Consider the following 17752-nt stretch of genomic DNA (forward strand, 5'->3'; position numbering starts at 1 on the left):
AAAATGTCACATTTTGGCAGCTGTCAATATATTCGTTTTGGCTTCACTGGCGAAAAACGGAATCCGCCATTTAACCTTTGCTCTAGGTATAATGGAAACGGAGATCTCTCTATAGAGATGCGAATCTGGGCCACATTGTATAGAGCAATAAAATGCGAATATTTCACTAAGGTGGACTTTTGGGACATTTTGATTCAACTTTATGACTTTGCGAACCCCAAAGATGATGAAATATACATTTACGTAGTCAGAACAAAAATAACTATTTTTAGATTTAAAAATACAATATGGCGCACAATCAAAAATGTAATGAGCCGAAAGTATCGTAATGTAGTCGGAATTTATACTATTTCGTCAAATAACCCAAAAATGTAAATTTTGGATCTGCCAAGAATTTTAAAAGTGTTTGAGCAGGATATTGTCAAGCGCCGACATTATTAATCTCTTAATGTAGTCCACGTTTCTCCTATCTCGAGATTTCAATGGTGGTCGAGAAAGATTTATTTATTACCCTCCCATAACCAAATGGCCGCCCTAAATCGAACACAAATCAGATCGCGCAGTTTTGAACCCGTTTATCCCGCGTTCAAAGTAAACAAACGCTATCGATTGCGTGCGATTACGGTGCGAAAATGGAGAACCTCCAACTCCCGCTTACCGGTAAGGAGGCTTTTTCCTCGGAGGTGGTTTCCCCCCCATTGGGTGGCACATGTCCCGCCTTGGTAACGAGACCTGCCGGTACCCGCACCGTGAGGCAGTCCGACACCACGTCTCCCCACTCACACGTGGCCGTTGGAAAAGGACGAAACGTCCGACACACTCAGTCCATCACACGCGCGACAACACCGTTTAACGTTTTCTTTTATTTCGTGTGTATCCGCGAAATCAAGTCGCCGAGATGACGTACGAAGTGCACTGTCCCCCCACCCTCTACCACCCGGCGGTGTGTCGAAGGTAAATCGAACCGTACGGTGTGGTTTCACCCTTAACCCTTTTTTTCTCTGTGGTCGGACGCGTGACTGTTTGTTTGTGCGTTTGGCTACGAGCACCACGCGTTCAGATGGTTTGTGCGGCACTGGACTCCGACGCCGCTATCGAACGACGCCGACGCCAAGGCGCATGACGACGCGCCGCCGCCGCGACGCCTGCTACCTGCTGCTCGCGCGTGCCGTCGGCTTGTTGTTTTCGATGGTGATGATGATGAGGGGGGTCCTGCCCGCCAACGTCACGGGGCTCTTACCTTTGTCCTAGTTATTTTTGCTCCCGTCGAGCTGTATGGTTGGACGCCACTGCTTACAAAACTGTCAAAGTAATAAGTAACGGACAAATCCCTGAAAATATTCAATTTCCTGTTGCGGGTGCCACAAATCTCGGTATCTCTAGAAATGAGATAACGAAGGAAATTCAAAGAATTAAAAACAATAAAACTCCCGGTCCCCACGGAATACATGGCGAAATACTGAAACTACTGCAGGAAAACTGTTAGTTATTTAACAAAATATATCAAACTGGAACTATGCCAAACGACTGGATGATCCTAGTATTTATTACAATAGCAAAAAAGCCCTCTTAAAAAAAATAGAAGGATTATAGGACCACTAGTTTGATAAGTCATGGTTTTCAAGTGCTTTTTCATCTATCACTTAGGGTTTTTTTATCAACATTAAAAGAATGAATAAAAGAAAATTATTAGTACATGAACAAAAACTGTGTTAAGAAATCTAAATAGTTAAGCAAATTTATTTTTGGAAGATCCAATCAAAACTTAAGTTAGTGGATTTTCTTGCATATTCCATGGCCGGATTGCAATTTTTTAAAGACCAGCAGTAATCTGCCATCATTAAAACGTTCTATCCACCTTGACATCTGGGTTCCATTTCTTTTATATCTTGTTCGAACCTCTCAGTAGTCTAGATGTGAGTTTAAAAAGTGTAGTTTTATACTCATATTGCATCCCATTTTCCTAAATTTCTCTAACATGTTTTCTACAATGTCTTTGCAATTTGGATAGTTTTTGTTTCCTAGAAAACTTTTTGTAACATCAGCAATATGAAATCCATTCAACGCTTTCAGGTTCGATCACGGTATTCACAAAGTCTTGATCTTCCATTAGTTATTTGAGGTCCTTTCTTTAGTTTTGCATTTGAGAAAAAGGGAATTTTTTCTCGTAGGTATTTCAAACATACTCCATCTTTATTTAAACCTTTAACGTACTGCTTTAACAATGCAATGTGCAACGGTGGTAAGAGAATTTTTCGTGGATCAATAAGACTATCGTAAAGAATATTTTTTGATCCGGGAATTAAATTAACCCTTCTTGGTAAGTTCTTTTTGTTGTTGCTGTCTGTTTCTACTGTTCCACTAATACAAAAAACAGGGGTAGGTCGTACATCCTGACTACTGACCTAGAAATCCCACAATTTTTAAGTCACCACAAATCATTGTCTTTGTATTTGATTTTCTTAAGCAGTAGTTGCAGATTTGATTGATTTATTTATTTATTCTTTCAATAGTTACACCATTTTAGAAATTAATATTAATTAATTAATTAATAATTATATTTAAGATAAACCTTATATTTACTTAAACTAGGATATAATAATAAAAATAAAATAAGAAACTATGGAGAGTAAAAAACTACATATCATTCAGATGGCAGTACTACAAATCAATTTAACAAAATTTGTCTTAATTTAATTAGAAAGCTATTTAAAGGAACACCGAGGTAATCAATGGTATTGTATTGATTTACAAAGGAGACCAGACCATTTCGTTGTTTGTGAATTTCATAAAAAGGAGACCAGATTGTTTTGCGCATACTCCAAGATAGAACGGACATGTGAACTGTAAAACGAGACAATACATCCCAAATTCTCAAAATCTCAGACATTCTCCACACCACACCCAACATCCAGTTAGCCCGGCTAATGACATCCTCAAAATGCTGCCAAAATATAACGATTCATTCATAATGATACCTAAATCCTTTATTACTTGCACTCTCTTCAACACACACTCATCCATTATATATGAGCAATCAATAAGATTTTTAAAGTCGAGAGAAAACCATACAGGCACATTTTATAGTATTTAATTTTAAATTGTTCATCCTACACCACTCCACTAGCGAATTAATATCCCTTTGTAGGGACTGACAACTGACCGTATACAGCGGTACATTTTTAAATCATCTGCAAAATGTGAATAATCTGACTCCAAATGATCTGCAATAACATTTACCAGAAGAAGAAACAATTTTGTGCCCAGATGGGACCCCTGAGGCATGCCGGATATTACATCTATGTTGGGGAGAGAAAACAACTGGCCTGGATCTGTAGAGTACTGCCCTGGAGATAGCCACGTTAGAAATGCACCTTTAATACCAAACTTCTGAAGTTTGTTCAGTAATACTCCTTGGTCCAGCAAATCAAGGGCCTTGCTGATGTCAGTATATAGGGACTGCCCCTTACAGCAATTATCCAGAGCCCAAGCGACAAAATGAGACTAAGTAAAAACGTTCGTCACAATTAAGTCATTAAGTTGTGATTGTGAACGTAACTGTGTTTGGTGAGAAACACTCCATATCACTAAGGGCATCTTCAGCTACTTGAGGTTCAGAAAAACTTGTGATATCTTCTTCTAAATTGGCTGGATTCTCCGATATTAGGGACAAACAATGTTTTTTCAAATTTTTAGTATTAAATCCACGAACATCATGGTGACTTGTTGACCTTCTCCATATGACAGGCATTCCGACAACCTCTCCTGAATCCATTATTCCAATGTTCCTTCTTCACAAACCTCACAAACAATATGTGACGCCCATAGTTTGTCTTGATAACCAATTTTTACTTCAAAATAAGTTTAGTGTGGTTTTTTAAACAGGGGTGTAATTTTATGTCTAAATTTCTTGACCACAAAAAAACCATGCATAAAAAAAACGTATCTGGAATATTTTTACAAATTCGTGGCATTTTAAAAAGAAATGATGTTAATTTATGCAAAATCAATTTTTAAAACAATAAATTCGACATCTCAAAAAAACATTGTTTTTTTTATTAGTTTTGTCCCTTTAACTTCAAAAATATGAAAAAAAAACAAATCACAAAATCTTTGTTGGCCTGTGTTATTGAAAAGCAAGTCGATGACGCCCAGATTGGATTCAAAAGTGGTCTCGATACCAGAGAGCCACTGTTTGGCACGCAAGTTTTGATATAACAGGAAGAGTTCTTAACATCAATGTTCATTTTTGCTTCTGGGACTTGGACCACTTGATAGAGTCAGCTACACTAATACTCTTAAAACAATGGGAATACCCCACACCTTAGAATAACTGCAAGGGTATTGAGAAAATAAGAGCTTTGAAGAATTTGGCAAATAAAAAGAGGAGTCCGTCAAGGATGGATCTTATCAACATATACTCAGACCACATGTGGAGAGGAGCGCTCAATGGCATTGAAGAGCGAGTTGTTGTGAACTACGTACCTTTCGATATGTCAACTATCCTGTTCTGCTTGTGGATAACCCAGGAGGATTATAATACTTTATCATTCGCATCGCATCAGTTTGGGATATGACACAATATCGGAAAGGCAAAAATAAATATACAAAATTTCTTTTTTCTACAATATAAAAAACATCCTCTTTTATCTCCGTTCAAACACACAAATTAGACAGCGAGTCCTCAAATGGTATGTGTTTTTCGTTTTCTTTTAGGGATCCGTATCATGGATGCTGACATATGCTTCTTACAAAAAAATAGGAAGGAAAACTTGCATATCTTGCCCATATTATGAGAAATAGCATATATCACATGTTAAACCTGATTATGTAAGGTAAAATGAGTGGAAGAAAAAGACCCGGAAGACGACGCACATCATGGCTCAGTAAAATATAATCAACGCCCAGTGAGGATATGGTAATACATTATTTAGTAATGATGCTGAAATTAATCATATTTATATAATTTCCTTAGAACTTAAAATAAGTTCATTTTGCGTCAAAATACACAATATTTATTGTACAATTGTGTTATGGTTTAAAAATCACCTATACAATCCCATTGAAAAAGTGACCACCCTGTAGCTTTTAATTAACTCAATTATTGCCCTCAGGATAAAAAAAATTCCTTAGGTCAATTGCTTCTTTTTTTTATGATCGCAATATCGTTACAATACGAGGATGAAATTCGATTTTAACTCGGACGAAATTATAATCTAATACGCTTTCATAGGAGTTGAACTAATTGTTTTCCGATTCCAAAATTACTTCTAGAAGTATAAATTATTCCTTTGCTATAAATATGAACCGTCTGTTCTAAAATAGAAATGGCATGCCCGATAAGATTAAATGTTGTAACTGCTATAAAGTGAAATAACAATGTAACTTTTAACGAATAACTGAGAGGTTCGTAACTTGAATTCTTTAAAAAAAATGTAAAATTTACAGGTTTTCATCGCGCAGCCGCGGTTGCGGATGTTAATAGAACCAAAGGATATTATAAATTCTTCTTTTTTTGTTCCGTCAACATAAAATATTTATAGCGATTTAAATTATTTATTACATTTTTATTCAACAGATTATTTATTGCGGAATACTGACTAAAGTTATTGTTACACTTGCATACCAACACCATATCTACATCTATCATATAACAGAAGTGTAATAAATAAAATGATAACGAAAGTTTCGTAAGAAAGAGAAAAGCCTTAAAAGAATAAAAATATGGTTCAAGTGATATTCTATAACTTACAGAATACCTACATCTTCTATTGGATTCTATAGCTGTATTAGTGACAGTCCTTGCATTATGGTTATGATGTGACAATGGTATATTATGCAATAAGTGCGGTAAACAGCATTTGACTGACGAGTTTATTTGGCACGAGCGGAGCGAGTATTTAATAAACGAGACACCTTGTTTCCCAAATGAGTGTCACTATTGACGCAAATAATTCTGAACTCATTTTACCTTTTGGGACATACGTTATAACTCTTAGGTTGCAAACTGCAAGAAATAAACTATAATGTACGAGGGCAGCGCCAAAATTTTGCGTCCTGAATATGAAAGAAACAAAGTAAAGTAACATTTTTTTATTATTCAGTTTAAAAAAATATTCTTTTGGTTTGTTGCAACATGAGCTAAAACCGCCTCTTTTAATTCAACTTCCTCGTGAAACCGCCGTCCACGTAAGTCCTTTTTCAAATATCGAAACAAATAATAGTCGCTGGGGGCCATATTTGGACTCTAGGGAAGATAGTCTATCTGTTGGAACCCACACTCTAAAATGGCAGCTTGTGCAACACCAGCAGTATGGACAGGTGTATTATCGTGCAAAAGACGCACGTGTCTGGTCAGTTTTCCTCGACGTTTTACAAGTATACCGTCTCGAAATTTATGTAATAATATTGCGTAATATTTACCATTGACAGTGGTATTAGTTTCTTTAAAATCTATCAAAAGAATTCCTTCACAATCCCAAAAGATCGTGGCCATCATCTTTTTTGTTGACTGGCAGACTGAATTTTCTTGAAGGTGCTTCATCTTTACGGCGCCACTCCATTGATTCTTTTTTCGATAGAGGGTCATAATAGAGAACCATAGTTTCATCTCCTGTCACAATAGTTTTTTTTTTTTGAATAGCCGAAAGGATTTTAGGAACCCATCTTGCGCTAACCTTATGCATACCTAAATGATCATGCAGGATTCGACGAACACTTGTATCAGAAAGCTTAGTAATTTCTGAGATTTTTTTGACCTTTAAACGTCGATCACTCAATACCACCTCTTCCACAATCGCAGCAATATCTTCCGTTGTGACCTGCACTGGTCATACGAATCATCTTCAAGGAACTCCTGCCCTATTCGAAAACGTTTTGCCCATTCTTTCACTACAGAATACGAAGGAGAACTTTGTCCGTACACACCATCCAGCCTTTCTTTAATAATTTTAGGTGCTAACCCTTCTTTTGTCATCAACTTTATGACTGCTCTATACTCAATTTGCGTTATGTGCGACAGTTTTTCGGGCACGTCTTGTTTAAAATATTGTCAATAAAAAACTATTGGACGCAAGACTTCAATTTTTTGCAGCCTACTAAGATACATATTTCAAAGAAGACAAAGTTTTATCGTGATACTGGAGCTGCATCTATGTCAGGCCGGGAAATTTTGGCGCTAACCTCGTATGTCAGGTTTACTAAATTTGTGCCTTCTATGACTAATTAAAGTATAGCGAAATGTAACAATTTTGTGGCGTGTTTAACTAAAAATGCCTCTTGATGCATAGACATAAGATTTTTTCATTTACCGTTCTATATCTCAAAAGTTGAGAAAGAGGTTTAGGATGTACCTTTGCAGGAAGTTGTTTTTAATCAATCCAAGGATCCTCCCTAATTATTAAGACAACGTGAAGGGATACCATGTTGCCATTTTTCAATGGGATTGTATATGTAATTGAACCATTAAAGATACACTATCTGACCAATATGATATATGTATAATACTTTGAAACTACCAAAATTAAATTCTCAACTTTACAAAAAAAAAACTTAAAATAAAAGTTGTATGTATGTTGAATATTGTGAATATCTTGGCTTTTTTCAATTGGAAAAAGGTCAAGCTAAAATGGAATCCGAAAATTCATAATGTAATTGAACGAACTGCAAATACAACTTAACCAATAATCCTAAATATCACTGTATACGTTTAGGTTCGGAAACATTGTTAAAATATAAATAACATAAGAAATACGTTATTTGAAACCAGCGTGACTCGTTAAAGAAATGTATTACGTCCTTCAAATTTTTAATGACTAATTTTCGATGAATTGTGCTGTATAAAGAAGCCTAAACTGATTTTATAATTAGTGCTTCATGTCTATTACTCCTTATAGAGAAAAAATTAATTAAACTATATGTTAATAATATACCTTAATAATCAGTTAAGTTATAACAAAACATTGGAAACAACAAATTCAAAAAGGTATAATATTTAGAAACGACAATCGGTTAATTTTGCAGCTAAATACACACCTTTTATCTTTTATATTATTTAGAGATTACCCCCCATACAGTCCCTTTGAGTCACCGCCCTGTAGCTCTGCTACTCAAATTATGTGACTCAAAATAACATTGTCCGGTAAGTCACAACATTTTTTTTAACATTCGCAAGATCGCTATAATGCGGGGGTGCAATTCGATTTTAGCCCGGACGAAATTATCATCTCATACACGCGACGATCGGGGAGTTAAAAATGCATTTCTGATTACGTACTAAACGGGTCTGGAAAGCCTCCAATGGCGGCTTAAACGTCGGTCTTGTTTTCTGCCCCATTTTCCGTTTTATGGCGGCAATTCGTTCGCAAGCTATATTTCGTCGAAATTTTTCATCCGCTTTGCCATTTTTCGCTAAGGGATGCAAGAAAATAAAACCGATCCCCCGCCCAAACGCTTTTATAATTATTTCCAGTAAAAGGCGATTTTCTTACCGGGTTTCTCGGTAATTTACGAAAGCGTGGCGATAAGAAAAATGCAATTTATAAATGGAATGCGTGATTCGTATTCCGAATTAATAAACGCGTTATATACCGGGACAATTTTTCAACAATATTCTTTTTTTAATATAGAATTATATTATTTAAAGAATGTTCTTTTCTTTTCTACTTATTCCTTAAACCATTTAAACTTACATTTTCAGACTAATTTGTACTATTTAAAAATGTATCCGCCGAACTTCAGTATTTAACTTTGGGTTTCTCTTTGCAACCCTCAATAATTTGATTCGCAATTCCACAATGACGTTCCAGAACCGTACTTCGGTTCTTCGTACATACAAATGCTGAAAGCTGAGGAATTTGCGTAGAGTTTCATTAGTCCATGTAGTGATAAATCCATTCCTATTTTAAAACGTTTATTATAAATATAAAATGGCACACTGGGTTTTGAAAAACAATTGAATAACAGTAAGTTGGTAATTACTAATTACAAACACAAGATGGAATAGAAATAACTCCACAGCTTGGATGGCTAAAAAAATACTTTTTCATAAAACTGACAGTATACTCCAATTTCACCAACCTCCACAAATCAACCAATAACAAACTTGGAAAACATCCATTATAAATCCTAGGAAAATATTTTACAGTCATTATGTTAAACTAGCAAACTGAAAATTAGTTTAAGCTTTCTAATGTGTTTTAATATAGGAAATCAACCTATCTAAGGGGCAAATTCAACTTGAAATCGAGCTACCTCGAGTACGGACTTTTTTAGGACAATTTATAAAAAGCACACTGATATGAATTAATATAACAGTTTAATCAAAGAAAATTTCCCTACTCCCGAAATTCAACAGTCCGCACGTGACAGTTCTTGTCGGCTAACATCTTAAATACGGCCCTGGCTTGTAGTACACGTGCTGAAGAGAATGGTCTCTTCCGCCTTACAACAGGCCAGTCTTAAACTCATTCCGAAATCAGAACCATAAAACGGTATATCGTTAGAGAACTCTATTAAAAAATTAAAAAAGTTAAATACTTCGTTCACGTGTTTAAGTGATTCTTTTGTGTCCTCAATATTTATCGACCTAGTTAGGAAACGATATATCGAGCACGCCATTGATGAAAATAAGTCGGATGAGCTAGTTGAAGGCCTACTACTGTACCGCGGCTGCGCACTGAAGTGTGGATGACTGGAAGAGAGTTTTGTTTACAGATGTTCACATATCTGTCCAAATGTTCTGAGAAAAAAATATATGTATGTATGATGACACCTCCATTTTCAGGCTAGTTAATGTAGGGCCCCACATTGCAAGGATTCTATTGTGTTGTGTGAAACTAACATCCACATCTTGCGTCAATTAGCCTATAAGGGCTGGGTCGTGTTGTTTACTTAGAATAAGAAAACATTCCTCGAAAGTCCACCCAAAATTTAATAACAAACTTACCCCGACGAACGGAAGTAGTTTCGACGAGGGAAGAGGTATAGTCCAGCACGCGACAAATACTAAATGATAAACAGACGACCCTTTGCTCTCAATAAACTAATAAAAGAAACCATGAAACTATTAGAAAAGGGTAGCAAAATTATCCATCGAACTGCATTTTGAATATACCTGCACCTAGAAGAAAAAGAAAAAATATCCATTTTACGCTGTCCCTCGTGAGAAGATTGAGTGTCAAACGCTTTGCTTGCTACTTTTAGCAAAAATCGTAAAACCGTGCTTAATAGACTACCTTTAGGATATGATAAGTGAATTTTTTGAAAATTGGGTAAAAATTTTCTTCTTCTTTAAAATATCCCACCAGGCAGCTTAATAGTTTATAATAATGCCAGTTATTACCTAAAAAAGCACCAACAATAATGATAGATGTAAGACTTTCTTAGTCAGAATAACCTTTACTTTGAAGACACTTAAACAAAAAAACAACTAGTTAAAGTTTTAAGAACCAACCCATAAAACTCATTTTGAGGTAATCAAAAAACCCGATAATATAACTCTTAGATTACCACCTTATCACAGAAATTTGAATCTTGTAGAAATAATATGGACCGAATTAAAAAACAAATATTAATATAAACACAAAAATGGCCGCCCATGTGATGGATGTAGTTAAAACTCAGTGTAAATTTATGCCAGAGGTTGGGGAGAATGTGTTAATCAGGTACTTGAAATGTAAAATAATGTTTTTTAAATGGAACATTTAAAAAAAATTAACCAATCAATTAAATTCTTGGATTATAGTGATAGACCAGATACAAACTATCCTGATGACAAATAGTCTATCAAAGTAATATATCTAATTTGTTATTTGTTTTAGTAAAAAATGTTAAATACCAAAAAAAAATCTAAAATTATTTTTCAATAAACAGGATGATTCATAAGTATGCATTTCTTAGTGGACCACCCTCCATATAATTGCAGTTGAAGATACTTCCTGTAGATGTGGTTCATACAGAGTGTTTTCGGATTTATGGCCATCTTTTCGTCAAAAATTCCCGGTGTTTAATAGCCTACAGTTTTGCTACTTTCATTTATCCTACACTTGTCTGGAAGTTAATTCAAATCGTTTCTACAGAGCGAGTCGAAGTATACACATTATGAGAAAATATCGCATTAAGCCAAGAAATCTAAAAATCAATAGGTAAATTTTTAATTTTGTGAAAAAAATGTTTCCTTCCTTTCCATTCATTTATAAATTATGCCTTTTTTAAAGCCCAAAATATTATTGAACTATAAATAAAATAATGTTTTCAGATCGCGTCTTTTATTAGTTGGAATTGTATTAACGTTGTAAGGCCTTATTTTTTTCAAAATAAAGTAAGTGGGGCAGTTTACTTACATTTTTTAGAGCAGAAGGTACAAAATATGTTAAGTGAGACAGAGAATGGGTTCCTTCATGATTGCTCCTGCACACCGCTCCCATCATGTTTCGAACTATTTAAGTAAGTAAGAAAAAAAGTCATGAAACAGAGGATAAGAGAAACCTTAAAGCGTGTATCGAAGTCGGTGGGAGACATTGTGAGCAATAAATAAAGTGAAACTTAATTGAACAGTCATTTTTTATTTTGCAGTTTTGTTCTTAGCTTTTTTTACTGTTTTTTCTGTAGCAATATTAATATTGACTTTTTAGTATTATCCTTTACGTGAAATGCAGTTTAAATTGTTTTTCCAAAGTTGAGCATTTTATAATTTTATTTTGCTTTAATTCTCGAATTTAATAACTTATTTCTTAATTCCATTTTGTATTAACATGTCACGAATGCTATTATCTGAAAGAATAATACTTAGTTCGTCTCTCTAGACTTTTCATGTTCAGGTAAGATGTATTTTGTTCTCAATCTTTTGTGATATTTTTGCACGGATTGAAAATTTTCGGTAAAAACATAGACTATAGAAAATAACAACCCTTCATGGAGTATAAAAGGAATGTCTATTAATGCTGTAATACACAGGACGTTCCATTAAAACAATATAAATTTGATTTCTCTTTATAAATCACACTATATATTGGAAAATAAATTTAAATTATTTCTTTTAGTTTTACTTTCGTTTTTAACATTTTTCTCTAAAACAAATAATAAACGAGATATATGACGTACATACAGTACGTAATACAACAGAACGTATTCATATATTTGGTTTTTCAATTTTCTTAATACTATCTTAAACATCTTTGATTTATTATTCCAAAATTACCTGAGCAAATAAAAACGTTAATAACATTATTGCAGGAATGACCATTTATCGTGTGCGTTATTGTTCATTAATTTTTTGTAAATTAAATATTCTCATTATGTGCAAAATTAAGTAGATTTCGATACCTTTTTAGTGCCATACAAAGATATTCCTAATTAGAAAGATTATAGTGGTGCTTTAATTTGGAATTTAATTTTAACATGAATCTAATAATCTACCCTAAAATCTGTTATAATAAAGTTTCACTTGCTCACTACATTAATAATCCTAACAAACGCTTGATAGAATGTTGTTGTTTGTATATATTGAAACAATTTTTCAACAACAATTTTTCTTTATTTGATTTTAACACTATTAACTAATTTTCTTTTTGTCAAATAAGAAAGGTTTGAAACAAATAAGTTGCGAACAAGTGTAGATGAAATTTACGTCATCGTCTGCTGTCCAGAAAAAAACTTTTTATAATAAAGATGCCTTGCCTGGGAAACCAACACAATATTACGACCTTTTTGTGCGAACATATTTTTTTTAACCTGAAAGGCGAGGCGCAAATCACAAAATACCGACGACACAGGAAAATGCGGCAACTTCCAAACTAATTTCCTTTCGATTCTCAAAAAGGGTTATTTGATTTTAAGAGGATCAAGTTCGAAGCCAATTTTGAACGGATCGATTTTCATTTACCCGTGATTAAAGGCAACCGTGGCCGGAGTATTTAAACCGGATCCCGGTTTAAATCCGCATTAAAAACTTGCATTATTAAAGATTTTTTAATAACTGGAGGATTCGCATTCAGTGCCTGGAAACTATTTTTTTTATAGTGGGTTTCAACTCTCGATAGATGTGGAGTGGGGTTTTTTTTTACTTAAAATTGGACAAATCATATACAGAACTGAAGATTTTTATGAATCCAGGTATATTCAGTCATTAGCTTTAACAAATTCCCCAGGTTCCTAAAAACTTTTTTGAAGGCCATTTCTCGAAGTTTCCAATAAATTTTTGCATTGCATTACCTAGCATTTGATTGTTTTTGCAGTTTGTTTAATAAGTTAACAGATATCAGCGTAAATAGAGAAATAGTGGAGAGAATACACATACAAGTATTTGGGACGCTGGGTGCTTGAAAAGTGGGACAACTTAAGAAGCTAGAGCATCTATAACATGGAAAATGTGTTAACCAACAGAGCCTTAGGATTTCCTTTAATACGTTTATTACGCATATATTATAGCATATTATTCTACGGCATGGACTCTCGCTGAAACAATGTGTAAGAAGATTGAGGCTTTCGAAATGAACAAAGAAAAAGAAGTACTTAATTCCATTAAAAGAAGAAAACTGAAGTATTTTGCCCACATAACTGGAAATAAAAAATATAAATTGCTCCATAGAGTCATGCAAGGAAAAATAGAGTAAAAACGTGGTCCAGGTTGCCGAAGAACGTCTTGGCTTAAAAATCTTCGTCAGTGGTATGGAGTAAGCACCACCACACACAAGAAGAAGAAATCATCACCTATAAAAAGCGTGTTGGCAGGAATTTCATATTCAAACACCATAACTATGCTTGAACCTGATAAGTATGGCTAAATGGCTTTTCCTTGTACTATTTTTGTACTACTTCATTTCCCTCTTCAACTTTCGTTATTCAATGACTTTTCCATTGTCTTCCTTTAATTTTTCCCTTTTTAACCAACGACGTTGCTGCAGACAGTTTCTCTCGGGACATTCGATTATTTTGTGTTTTGTTGCAGAGTTGCATTTAATAAAAACCCAATTTTATTACAGTCCTAACGTGACATCACTACTTGAAAGTTTTTGACACCAAACTTAAGCATAATGGATTCTTGAAGTGCAACTTTTGTTTTCTTATTTGAGTGACAGGTGTCAGAGAGTGATGGTCGGGAGACGAGTATTTTTAGCTTTAAAGGTGTACCCCAAGGATGAATTTTGGGATCTTTTCTTTTCATATTGTATTCTGCAGATATCCTTAATTCTATAAAAGTTTTGATCGACAGAAATATCATGTATCCCACCATGGTATGAATGCAGAGCAGTTGACGTCAGCGGTAAAAAAAGGGTATTCAAATGTGAGGATGTTTTAGTCAAATAAGGACATCCCAAAAAGTTTTAAGGAAATGCAAACGAAAATTTAGTGTTATAGCATTTTAACTATGCCGATTTTCGTTATGGACCAAAAAAGGAACAACTATGAATACAGAAAATTCGTGTTTCAGATTTGTATGCTCTCTTAGAAAGTATGATCACATCTTACATACATTAAGGCAGAACATTCTAACAATGAAGAATCGGAAACTTCTCCGTTTTTCGCCATTCATTCAGAAAGTTATTTTTTCTGGAATTCCTTCATATCTAAAAAAAAAGAAATATCCCGAAGAAAGACACATAATTGTAATACTCGATTCAAAACGATCTATGTGTGCCTAAACATTCAGCTGCCCCTTTTCAAGTGATTTTCATTGCAAGCTAGTACACTTTGGACCTATATTCCAACAACTTCCTTTAACCTTTCATATAAATAATTTTAATTGCTCCACCAAGAGTAACATACAAGATGGCATCTAGTACTTATGTTGTAATCTACTTCTTCTCTCCATCCTGTTTCCTTGGGTTGTATAGACTAGACCTAAGCTTAATTAATTGGTATTATTATTGGTTCATGTTCATTTTCTTAAATTGTGCGTAAGAATAGTCCTTCGCCTTCGCCTCGACATAGAGCCTATATTATATACATAATCTTTTGTTATACATTGTCAATTGATTTATGTTAATAAAGTCGATTATCATTATTATTGTCATTTACATTTAAATTGTCGATTTAAATATTATCCTGAAACATAAAGAAATCTCACTAAGTAAATTTCCGCACATCGATCAGTTTCTTGAGTGTATAAGGTCTGCAAAGTCGGATTCAAAATTTTACTATTTTATTTCTTATTTATTATTTATCATGGTTGCAAATGTGAAACTACAAACACAAAAAAATATCTCAAGCAACATGACAGTTACACCCAATACCTGATAAAGCTGTCAGCTACCGGAAGCCGAACCGCTTTTAGCGTATAACCACTACACAAACTTATTAAATTAAATAACAAACCAATACATAACTTACCTTCAGTTTTTAATTTAACCCGGTAAAATTAACTGACATTTTGCTGGCAAAACTGGTCACAACAACGGGGGAAACACTCAATACAGCATACCTCAAAGAACTGACGCCACGGCAGAATTGAGATTTCCTTAGGGAGGAAACAAAATTGCCAACGCAGTGTTGTCCACAGTGCATATGATCAATGGGTACATTTAACATTGCCGGTAATTTCGCATATTCTTTATTTTTGGCTCTTTTTGATAAAAGTGTCCCTTCCTGGGGGGTGCAGAAAAGAGTTGCCCTAACATTAATTGGTTCATAAAAACTCATTATTAATTGTTCAAATTTGAACTCATGTTCTTATATTTTTCTATATATAAGATAGCACTTGCATATCCAGCATATTGTTAAATTGTTAAATTTTTATTTATTTCTTTAAATATCAATTTGATTCAATAACTATTTTTCCCTACATTTTCAGTTTTGATTCATTAACAAAATTAAATTTGAAAATTATTTTCAAACTTGCTGACCTTTCGCCAAACACCCTTTTAGCTTCGTCAGAACTTAACTGAAACTGGCTCGCATTCTGCTCTGTACGTGCCTATTTATTGTTTGAGGAGAACGAAGCTAAAGAAGGAGCATGAACTTGGATAATTGATTCCCGTATTGGTGAAAGGTAAAGGTAAAGAATTTTAGTTTTGTTTGGCAACTACTGTTGAGTCTATTTGTCGTAGTCTAAAGACACTTTCATGTTCTTTTGGCCTGGTTGATATTCTTCATCCTGTTTCTCCAATGTGTTCTTTAGATGGAATGCTGTAAACTCCTGGTACATCAAACGGAATTTTGTCTTTGACGGACCGAAGATGTTGAGATATTTTTTGGACAACTTTTGATATGTCGTCAGTGATATTTTGAATGTAAGAGAGGACAACAGTGGCAAGTGTGGGGTTGCTTTCGGACAACATTGTCTTTGCAAGGTTGTGAAGTGTATTTTGTTATCAAGCTGTTAATAGCTCTAATGTGGAAATTAGAAAAAAAAGCAGATGTAAGGTGTTTCAATTCTGGTTTCAGTGATAAACGATGATTTTTGGGCCAGATGGTGATGTCAGAATGCATTAAGTTATCGGTCTAGGTCTGATTTTCTATTGATACAATATCTAAGGATGGTAGATTATTATTAGCTCCTAATTCAATGGTAAAACGTATGTTGGGGTGTATAGAGTTGAAATGACTAAGAAAATCTCGGAGGGGTTCTTCACCTTGAGGCCAGACAACAAAAGGTTTGTGGGTCTTAGGGAGTCCATAGAGAGGAGGAATTTTAGAGTCACGAGGGGTTCATGGATTCTGATAAAGAAGATGCTTTAATTTTAATTTTATTTATTAGTATTGAATTGAATAATTTTTTCCCTGATAGTTGTGTTCATGATGACCATATCACTCCCTTTTTCTGCTTTTAGAATTACGATGTCGTGATAAGAGGTTTCCTCCTGTTTCGATTGTCGTTGAGTCGAACTTGCTGACGTTTCGCCTGTTGGCTTCTTCAGAAGTTAACTGACTCTTTCAGTAGTGGCATTACAATAGCCTGTGGATGTTTCTTTGAAAAATTTTTGGAATATTAGAGATAGGAGGTTTGAAATATCATCGGTTATCAATTTTCTTGTTTACAGAGTCGTAAAACTATCTCAACCCGAGTCACGGAACCCAAAATTGAAACATCTTACATCGGCTTTTCCCTCTATTAATTTCCACATTAGAGCTCTTAAGCATTCCATCGCAAAATATACTTCACCATAATCTTCAAAACACAATGAGTCCGAAAGCTTCCCTACACTCGCCACCGTGGTTTTTCCATACACCCAAAACCCCACTCACCATATAAAACTTTAAAACCAGCGACGCTGTAGCAGTACTTGAAAAATCTTGATTATAAAACGAATTTCTAACCTATTTTGTCAACCTTGGGATTCGTCTGATTGTTAAGTGAAATACGAAAATAAAAACATTAATTTCGATTGGGTACTACACAAGAAGCCATTGAAAGCCTAGTAAAAACTAAAATTGTAATTTAATAGTGTCCCATCCTATTTCAATTATCTGTATGGGTGCAGTAATAAATTCAGAGAAATAAATTTAAAACCAAAACGCGAGAGGGATAGAAGAGAGAGAGAGAGAGAGAGAGAGAGAGCGACATTGGGTGGGCTTGAAGAGGGGGGAGAGCGAACCCGTCTCGCTTAGATCCGAACGGGCAAAATCAACATAATTAAGGCCTCAGTTTATTTAAATACATGTCTGAAATATTTCGCCGAACTTTCAAATTCCACGCGGCAACTTTCAATAAAGAGTCTTATAATTACCAGGGTCGGGTATTTTACATATTTTGCAGTTTCTCTCGGGGTCTGCGCAGAGAACGGTTTAGCGATATAACCGGTATGTAAAGTAA

The 17752-nt window shown here is 34.6% G+C and overlaps 1 protein-coding gene across 2 annotated transcripts in view; it reads right to left on the reverse strand.

The window, feature by feature from the left end:
* The window catches only part of LOC132701551 (uncharacterized), a 731275-nt gene extending 730213 nt beyond the window's left edge, over positions 1 to 1062 (reverse strand). For both annotated transcript variants that reach the window (XM_060669616.1, XM_060669597.1), the window contains exon 1: positions 659 to 1062. The gene's annotated coding sequence lies outside the window, so the exon portion shown is untranslated. The remainder of the gene's footprint in view (positions 1 to 658) is intronic.
* Between the last annotated feature and the right edge of the window lie 16690 nt (positions 1063 to 17752).

This window comes from Cylas formicarius, unplaced genomic scaffold, assembly GCF_029955315.1.
Source record: "Cylas formicarius isolate icCylForm1 unplaced genomic scaffold, icCylForm1.1 PGA_scaffold_10__41_contigs__length_53128322, whole genome shotgun sequence".
In the NCBI taxonomy this organism is placed as follows: Eukaryota; Metazoa; Arthropoda; class Insecta; order Coleoptera; family Brentidae; genus Cylas; species Cylas formicarius.